The sequence below is a fragment of the Propithecus coquereli genome, unplaced genomic scaffold (assembly GCF_000956105.1).
Source record: "Propithecus coquereli isolate 6110/MARCELLA unplaced genomic scaffold, Pcoq_1.0 Scaffold292, whole genome shotgun sequence".
NCBI classification, from domain to species: Eukaryota; Metazoa; Chordata; class Mammalia; order Primates; family Indriidae; genus Propithecus; species Propithecus coquereli.
Window position 1 is genome coordinate 2027733 of NW_012148530.1, and position 9752 is coordinate 2037484.

Below are 9752 nucleotides of genomic sequence, written 5' to 3' on the forward strand. Positions count from 1 at the left end.
CGCGGCGTGTCTTACCTCGGCTTCTAGAACGACCCGAAAAGACCGATTTCATCGGATGCCTCCCTTTCTGGAGCTTGCGGTGCCAGCAGCAGAAGAAGACGATGGTGGCGATAGTGCCCAGCAGAAGCAACAAGAGGAAGAGGGCACATTGGATGCTGTAGGGTCTCAGCAAGACGAGGAAAGCCGCGGCGATCATGGTGCGGGCGAGGCGGGGGCGACACGGCGGCGGGCTGGAGGGCGGCGGCACAGGCACCCGCGCGGGGCGCACGCCGGGACGGCGGGCACGGGCGAGCGCGGCTCAGCGCGTCATGCCCGGCGCTCGCGGCCCCGCGCCCAGCCCAATGGCTGCGCACCCCGCGCCCGCCGCGCTACGCGAGTGATCCAGGGCTGCGGGGAGCGCTTGCCATGACTCAGCAGACAGCGACGAGGCAGCGACTTGGCGGCGGGGAGCCTCTCCCCGCCCTCCCCGGGCACCCCCGCCCCCTCCGTGCGCAGCCCCCGGGCGCAGCCCCGCCGGGGACGCGGCGAGTGGGGAGGAGCAGCGCCGCCGCCGCGACCGCTCGGGCCCACCGCATCGTCCTGTGGCCGCCGCCAGCCTCAGCATCCCCGAAGCCCGGCGCACGTGGGTCGGGGCGGAGACGCGGCGCCCCGGCTGCAGCGGCGGCGGCCTGCGGGGGGCGGGAATGGGGCGCCGCGGCGGGGGATCGGCTGATGACATCACGGCCGGGATGCTGCAGCGCGGGCGCGCGGACATGGCTGCGGCGGCTTCGGCGGCGGCCGCGGGCTGCGCTGGGGCCTGAGTGCCCAGCGCCCTCCCGCGGGGCCGCCCGCCAGTCCGCACCGTGCTCAGGTGCACTGGCCAGGCGCCTCTTCGCTCCCCGGACACCTGGGGCTTCCGCCTATCCAGCCTTCCTTGGCCGAATTGCTGGGGAGCCCGGCGTCAGGGGGCGCCAAGGAGCCAGGGGGAAAACTGTAAGGCGCTGGCTGGAGCCTCCAGGCGGTGCTACCCCCACCTCCCACCTCCCTGCGCCCCGCCCCGAGGCTGGGGCTTTGGAGGATGCGGCCCGGTGAGCTATTGCTTGTGGGGGGTTCCTCGCACGCTGAAGCGCGAACACCGGGAAGGGCCTTCCCTGGGAATTGGGATCCTCCAGGAACGGGAGGGCCACACCACTACAAGCCCCTCTAAACTAGGAGCGCTCCGGAGCAGAACGCTCCGGTCTGCAGACGTGAACTGTTCCATCCCCAAACTTAACGCTATTTCGCAGCCGAGAAATGGGCACTTTTTAGATCCTCTTATATCCGTAAAGGCGTTTACGGTAAAACCCTGACTCATTTAGTGCATTCGAAGGGAGAGGAGATTTCAGATTTAAGAAACCTGGCAGGTGAAGGGAGTTGGGGATTGGCTTGTAAATATTTTGGGGAGAAATGTTTTAGGCAGTATGAGGCAATAGTGATCTGTCACACTCCTGCCCACCCTCCCTCTGTCTCCCCTTCGTCCCTTCCCCACATCTCTTCATAACCAGCAAAAAGTATGTTGTAGTTGGTGGCCAGGGGATTTAACACTGGTGCAATGCCAAGGCAGAAGGCATAGCGGGAGCGCTGCAGTGTGCCTTCCTGCGGACCACAGCCACCTGGCCAGGAAGCGGCTGCTGCAGCAGTCAGTCTGCGGCATCTTGTGGCCTGGGCAGCTGGTGCTGTACCGCGTTCTGCTGCCCCCAAGGCAATGCTGCCTTTCCCTGTGTTGGGGCTGGATTGTTTGTATATTTGGTTTTTTGTTTTTTGTTTTTTCATTTACTAGCATAAGGAAACTGCAATTATAGTGACAAGGTAACACATTACTGCATTTGTGGAGTTTCTGATAACGACTAGGTTGGACTCTTGTTTTGGAATATTTAAGAGACTGAAGAAATTGTGCCATAAAAATAATTTGTAAAATTTTGAAAAACACATAAAGAATTGGTAAGAATACTTAAGTTGTATTTGCTTGCAGGGATCTCAAAATCAGTGTTGTTTTCTAACTATAAAAAAACCAGCTGTACAGCTCTGCATAAAAGCTTAACTGTTGATGTTCTTAAGGCCAGTAACAAATTACCATTTGTAAGTATTAAAAGAAACCTAAAAAGGCATTGCTTACTGCAGTCTCTTAATGCCAGATTTCATAAACATGGAAAACAATGGATATGTTTTCTTATTTGCACTGGTTTCCTAAAACAAAATAAACACGCAAATCGTTGACATGTCGCATCTCATTCATTCTGTTGTTTTGGGTTGAAGATGCAAGAGACCTCGCTTGCAGACAATGTGTAAGGTGGGCATCTTGAATGTCAGTGTGTAGGCTGCCCTGCATGCCAGGGTAGGCTTCAGAGGTTCCTGGCACTCAGAGGGTCTGACAGGTAGCACTGCATCATATGCACATGGCTAAAGGTTTCCTGATACTGCAGCCCTCTGCAGTGAGAAACTGTATTCCTGGCCATTATGCAGGGGTTATTGAAGAGAATCCTGAGAGCCTGCAATGTGTGGTACATCAGGAAAGGAAGAATTTTCTACCGAATTGACTCAACAATGGCATGGTGGAGTAATTTAAAACAACAAAAAAAGTGAATTTACCTTTTGCAAACAGTGGGTGGAAAAAACTAATAGAATTTAGGAAGGTCATCTTTACTTTATGCTCCTCATTGATTAAAATTTGTAAATGAGCTGAAATGGCCTACATATCCTTGAACAGAAACGTCAAAGACTACAGACACAGCATAGTAACTAAATTGCCCCAGATGCTGCATTTTTAGTAACAAAAAGCAACCAAATAGCAATTATGGTTTTCTCAGCTATTACTTAGCACAGTTGTTATCATCCTGAGTCTCGCTGTAGCCATTTATAAGTTTCAAGTGCACACAAGAACATCATTTATCTCTTTTAGCAGGCAAATGCTTAACTGCCATACAGTAGGATTATAGATTGTTCTTTTTAGGTGCATTCATGTCTGTTCTTTGCATCAGTTATCTTAAGGATACTAATAATAAGCCAACCAAATTCTTGAAAGAATTTAGCATTTGATTCCATTATTATTTTCTGATTTATTTATTACTAATTTATCATTGCCTTTTCCAAATAACAGCATACTGTTAATTGCTTCTTTCTGTGTGTTTATGTAGTGCCTAATGCATTGTAGAATTCAATAAATATTAAATCAGCCAATCAGTCCTTTTTGGAAGTTAATTTAGTAGAATTCATATCTTTTCGTCCTACTAGCTTTTCATTTAAAAAAAGAATAATTGATGTATAAAAGTCACCAAAAAATGTAAAGTTCGAGAGTAGGGATGGAGGAGGAGGACCATGGCAAAAATCTTTCATACCAAAAGATGAAAATCATAATGGAAAAGTATGTGTAACTTGTTGATTTTTTATGACAATGAGTTAGCATTGTCACCCAAGAGAAGACAAAGGAGTTGGGGAAGATAGCTAAAAGAGTTTGATATCAGGTATATACAAAGTGATCCTTCATGCAGCCCTTCTTCCCTTTAGATTGTTGACCAAATTGGGAACAGACAAGAGGAACAAAAAGGAAGTTAAAATATGATATTAACTTTATTCAGGATAAAGTCAGATTGAAGAACATGGCTTAGACTAAAGGCCAAAATGGAGTATCTTATTCCTTTTCCCCTAATTCAGCATACCCACACAGTCTTGGCTGAAGAATGACAGGCCTCCCCAACACTAGGGCACGAAGGAACCCAACTGGTACAAGTTCCCGCATAGAGACCAGAAGCTAAGAAGAGCCTGACACTTTACAACCCGTGAGGCAAACAGCATGGGTGAGCAAGATACAGGCCCATGTGTGAGAAGGGACTTTTTCTTTTTTTTTTTTTTTTGCCATTTTTTTTTTTTAGTTTTTTTTCGCAATTTTCTTTTTTTTTTTCAATTTCAGCATTTTACAGGAGTACAAATGTTTAGGTTATATATATTGCCTTTGCCCCATCTGAGTCAGAGAAGGGACTTTTATACATCAGCCCTGCCCATTAGTGGGCTGCCAGGCCCGCCCTGATTTTCCCTATCACTAAGTCTTTCCACCCTCCAAAGATGAGAAACATCTTCCACAGTACTTTCCTAGAGGTGGGAAATTGTGGCACAGTTCCTAGTTTATGGATCAGGAAGAAACGTCAGAAAGAAAGAAAGTTTTCGCCCTAAGTTGTGTAGCAACCAATTGTGGAAAAGGGAGGAATTGAAGACGACCTCAAGTTTTGAGCTACGGTGGAGGAATAGTTTTGAAGAGGAAGATGACAAACTGAGTTTTAGACTCACTGAGGTGGAGGTGTCAGAAGGACATGGGTGTGAAAATATCCAGCAAGCCCATGGACATGTGGGTGGGGAGGTCAGAACCAGAAACAGCTGTGGAGTCATCAACATAGATTTTAGCGGGAGTCATGGAAATGGAGGAAATGAGCAAGAAGAGAAGCTATAGAGAGAATTGGAATCGGAACTTTGGAGACAGCTTCCATTTGTGGACTGGAGGATAGCAAAGGGCAGGACAGGATGGCAGAAGCCAAGTATTCCAATTTAGTGGCTTAATAGAACAGATACACAAGTGGGAGGTTAAGGAGGGCAAGAACTGAGGACTGATGACTAGGAGACCTCTGGAAACCTTCCAGAGAACTGATTCATCATGGCAGGAGAGGCTAAAGCCAGACGTTAATAAGTTGAAGAGGGAATGAGAGATGAGAAAGAAAAGAGGGCTGTTGTCTACAACCTTTGATGAAATTTAACTCTAAAGGGCATGAGTAGAAAATCAATTAAAGCCTGAATAAAGGCCAATAATGATCTTTATGTCAAGATAGGGGTATTTGAACAAGTTTCTAGAAAACTTGGGGGATGGAACTAGCAGTGGGAGAGGAGGAATTGAAGAGTGAGGAGAAGGCGGCATTCTCCTGGGGATTTGTGATTTAGCGATTTGTTTCAACATTTTGCTTGAGTCCCCGCCCCGCAACCCCCACCACCACTGGTTCTTTCTGCTCTCAGGCTGCTTTTATCTCTGGGGAGTTAAAATTGAGCCTGACTAGTTGTGATGGCTCTCTGCCCATGGTCATCTCCTCCCCACCAACCCTGGCTACTAATACTCAGACCTAAGGAGTGATTGTTAGGGAAAGATAAGGAATGTCTTGGAATGTAGCCTACATTGCCTATGTTTATTACGAAACTATATGGAAGTGAGCAAATTACCCAACTGGAAAGCACACAAGGACGTTACATTGAAACATTACCCCCTTGAAAACAAAAAGTTCAGGTAAGAATGCCTCTAGTAATGAATTACTAGAAGTAAATCATACTAATTTTGAACTGGTAGCCCACTTGTTTCTAGGTAAAGTGTCTTTTATGTGCTTGTGTTAAAAGATAAAGGAGCTACATCGTCTGGAAGAACGTACCTCATCTAATATAATCTTGGAGGTGCTTTCCAGCCACCAGAATCAGGAAAGCCATCATATGGATGGATTACTATTGTCTTTTTAATATTTGAGTTTTTGAAGGAAAAATAATTAATAATTTGCAGTAATATCAAATATCGTTTTCAGCAAATACTCCCTGGGAAAGGACTTTATATTTGTTTTACCATAATAAAAACTTTTAAAATAAAAGTATCATTACAAAAGAAAATATTTCAAATGGAATCATTCCAGATTGTTCTTTTAACATTTTAGAAATTTTTAATTAGAATTTGTTGTTAGGATTTGTTGTTCTATGGGTTGCCAGGCTGAAGAATCCATGATCATGCTGTGAAACAAAAATTGTTGTTTTTTTGTGAGCACTATAGACTTTTCAAAAAAGTCTGCTGAGTTTGGGAGCTTAAAATCATCAATACAATTGAATTCATCTACTATATAATGCTTTGCAGATAGTTTTTGAAAAGCAATCATTTATTATCCACAAGCAAATAGAATGCATTTATATAGTTTCCACACTGAGTGTAGGATTAGTCATGCAGCAAAATACTGAGTCATTTGGCCAGAAAATTTACTCATAGTTGTACGAACTGCCAATGGAAAATTTGAGAGCTGTTCGTAAATCAAATTATAAAGCTCTTAGGGTTATAAATCACTGAGCAGGACTGTTCATTATTATTCAGATAGTGTAAAATATTTCCACCATTTCTAAGAATGGGCAATTTTTGAAGCAAGTTTGAAAGCTGAAGGCATTACTTTCTAGATCCAAGATGAGAGTTGCCATATAAGTTACAAGCATTTCTGTATTCTTAAGTGAAAAAAGAAAAAAAATAAGGTGTGAGGTTTATAGTTGCATAGTTAACATGTTATAAGTGAATAAAATCTTGATTAATATTTATGAATTAAATGCCAGATTTCTTGATAATAAAACTATAGCGACATTGATTAGCTAGATTTCCCCTATTTCTTACCATAGTTCTTTGTCATTTAGGATTTTTGCACTAAATATTTTGTGCTAATAGGTTTGCATGCCAATGTGTCAGTGTGTTGATGGCCTTAAAAAATAATGTCACTAAGAGAACAGAGGTACCAAGTGTACCAAGGGGAACAGAAAATTGTGATGAGTAACTGATGATTAATAAGAGATGTTTCAATAACACAAAATTCCAGAGGTTATTGAAATTATCCCAATGTAATGACATTCTGTGAATTTAGGAACAGAAAGAAAAATGCATCTTAAAATGTCTTGGTACCCCCAAATACTTTATGGAATAAAACAGGGAAACAAACAGCAAACACACTAAATTAGAATATATTAATAATAGAATTTATATTTCAAGGAAGAAAGCGTAAAACCTAAAACCTCTTCTTGCCGGTCCTGTTTCTACTGTAGAAATTCTTAACCTGGAATTCATGGGTAGGTTTCTGGGGACCTGAAATTGTATGTAAGAATTTGTGTCTCTTTTGGGGGAGACGATCCATGCTTTCGTTAGGTTGTTAATGAATTACCCCCTCACCCGCCGCCTCCATGAAAATCATCAGGACTGTACAAATCCACACAGATACGAAGGCTTCTGAATGCAGTATCAAATCATTCTTTTGGTCCATTGGCATTGGCATCACATGGGTACCCCTGAGACTGGGAAAAGCATCTCAGTCACTATCGGTCTAGGATAAGCAAATGAAACTTTCCATTCTAACCTATAAAAGTCTAGGGGAGTCTCCCAAATACAGGTGAATACTGCCCACCCTAAGACTAAGTGGAGATGGCGTGCTGTGAGTTTCCTCGTCCTCTTGCAACTTTAAACATATTGGGAGGGAGACAAGTGAATTCCCTAGGGGAGCTCCCATTGAGAGGTCAATTCTAACCCTAAAAGGGTGAAAGACTGTGTTAACTGTCTAAGACTACGTCCACAGACTTCTGTCATGGGAAAAAGGGTTAATTTGATTCCCAAGCTGCCTGCAGACCAATTAAGCATCCCAATTTTTTTTTTTTTTTTTTTTTTGAGACAGAGTCTCACTCTTTTGCCCAGGCTAGAGTGAGTGCCGTGGCGTCAGCCTAGCTCACGCAACCTCAAACTCTTGGGCTCAAGTGATCCTCCTGCCTCAGCCTCCTAAGTAGCTGGGACTACAGGCATGCGCCACCATGCCCGGCTAATTTTTTCTATATATTTTTAGTTGGCCGATTAATTTCTTTCTAATTTTTAGTAGAGGTGGGGTCTCACTCTTGCTCAGGCTGGTTTCCAACTCCTGAGCTCAAACAATCCACCCGCCTCGGCCTCCCAGAGAACTAGGATTACAGGCGTGAGCCACTGCGCCCAGCCAAGCATCCCAATTTATATCCAGATGTTTGAATGGATAAGCCCATTCCAAGCCAACAGCACTGGTCCTAAAATCTAGTCTTGGGTTCAGAGTCTGCAAAGATTGCCATAGTCTGAAATCCTAAAAGAGGGACTAAAGGAGTTAGTATTAAGCTCCCAGAAACTACTCCTAGACATCCTGGTGAATGCAGCAACAACTCTTCCCAAATCCTGCTCCAAGCCACAGCTCATACGAGGTTTTCAACATTCAACAGCCTGCTGTGGAGTCTGCAGACCTGGTAACTGGGGCCCTCAATCCCACAAGAGTAATTCTGCACTCCGTGGTGAGAAAGCCGCCCGTCCATACCAACTGCTCGGCTCCACCGACTCATTATTTCTAGCTTCCCACCAGGTGTGGGATGCCATGGTTTAAATGGCATCCAAAACTCATGTTGAAATTTGACTATCAGTGTGACAGTATTAGGAGATAGAACCTTTGAGAGGTGATTGGGCCATGAGGGCTCTGCCATCATAAATGGATTAATGTTGCTCTCTTGGGAGTGAGTTCATCATAAAAGGGCTAGTTTAGCCCCCTTCTACCTTCTCTCTTTCTCACTCTCTCTCTCCCTCTCTCATCTTTCACCATGGGATGACACAGCAAGAAGGCCCTGTCCGGATGCCAGCACCTTGATATTGGACTTCTCAGCCTCTAGAACTGTGAGCCAATAAATTTCTGTCCATTATAAATTACTTAGTCTGTTGTAGTCTAGTACAGCAGCACAAAGCAGACTAAGAAACCACCCTTGTCATCCCTGTGGACCTCTGCTCTCTCCCCACCACCATATTCCCAGGATTCTAGGCCTCAGTGTCATATCATCATGATCACATTTTGTCACAGTATGAGGCTGGTTATTTAATTATGTGACTCTCTCACTCTAGTGGGCAGATCCAGTTTCCTGAGGTATCATGATCTCTCAGTCTGGCTAGTTCTATTTCCTCCAAATTCCCTTCTGACCCTCTAGGCTGGGAAGGGTTTGGTGACACAACATTCATGCATTCCACACAGACACAGACTTTGAATCAACATCATTTCCTGAGTGCCTCAGACCCCTCTGGGCCCAGTGGGCACTGTTTTTGCACAGTTTCACTCCATGGCCATTTGTAAGAAGGCAGGAATCCACCTTGAGAAGATTTTGCAGGACTGTAGTTATCGTGCCAGACTCCCTCATGGTCTGCCATCTGGTGAGCTGTTAAAAAGTCTTGGCCTTAGTCCCTGGATTAAGGGGCACTAGCAGCATCCTGAAAGGTTGTTGTTATGATCATTACTCACTTGCCCCCCTCACCCGAAAAGCATGGGACATCATGCTCTGGTCTTCCTCATTACTGAATGGCTGTCTTGGTGTGGACAACCTAGTTATTTGTAGTAATAACAGTAATAATAGCTATTTAGTATCTACTCTCTGCTGGACTGCTGCTAAATGCTTTACATGCACTTACTCATTTAACTCTCATAGCAACCATGGGTAAGGTACTACTCTTACCCCTAGTATATAGATGAGCACCATGGGGCTTAGAGATGGAAGGAGTTCCCCCAAGATCACACAGCTTGCATGTGGCATAAAGATTCTCCAGCACTTCAAAAACCATTTCCGTTGCATGGTTTTCATGTGCACTGCCTCCCTGCCCACAGTAACTCCTCCTCTAAAGGACTTCCTCTTAGCTGGGGCTTGCTGGGCAGCTAAACTTCCTCTCTTCTGACTCTCCTTAGACTACTCCTCCCCAGATTAATGAGAACTAACCCAACACTCCAGGAAGATCAGATGTTTCCTGGCACACAAGATATGTGGCCCTTTCCTTTAGCCTGTAAGGAACTTACCTAGACCACTTCCCCTAATCCTTCAATCTAACAAGACTCCTTTTATTAAAAAAATTATAGTTTTCACTTCTCGTATTTCATTGCCATGTCTCCATCACTACCACTTGGGTAAATTTGACCCAGAACTTCCAGAAAGAAGCTTGG

General features: G+C 44.8%; 1 protein-coding gene across 1 annotated transcript in view; it reads left to right on the forward strand.

Annotated features, from left to right (window-relative positions):
• The first annotated feature begins 583 nt into the window (after positions 1–583).
• The window catches only part of BEND6 (BEN domain containing 6), a 96694-nt gene continuing 87525 nt past the window's right edge, over positions 584–9752 (forward strand). Inside the window, exon 1 of the mRNA XM_012648722.1 lies at positions 584–1067. The gene's annotated coding sequence lies outside the window, so the exon portion shown is untranslated. The remainder of the gene's footprint in view (positions 1068–9752) is intronic.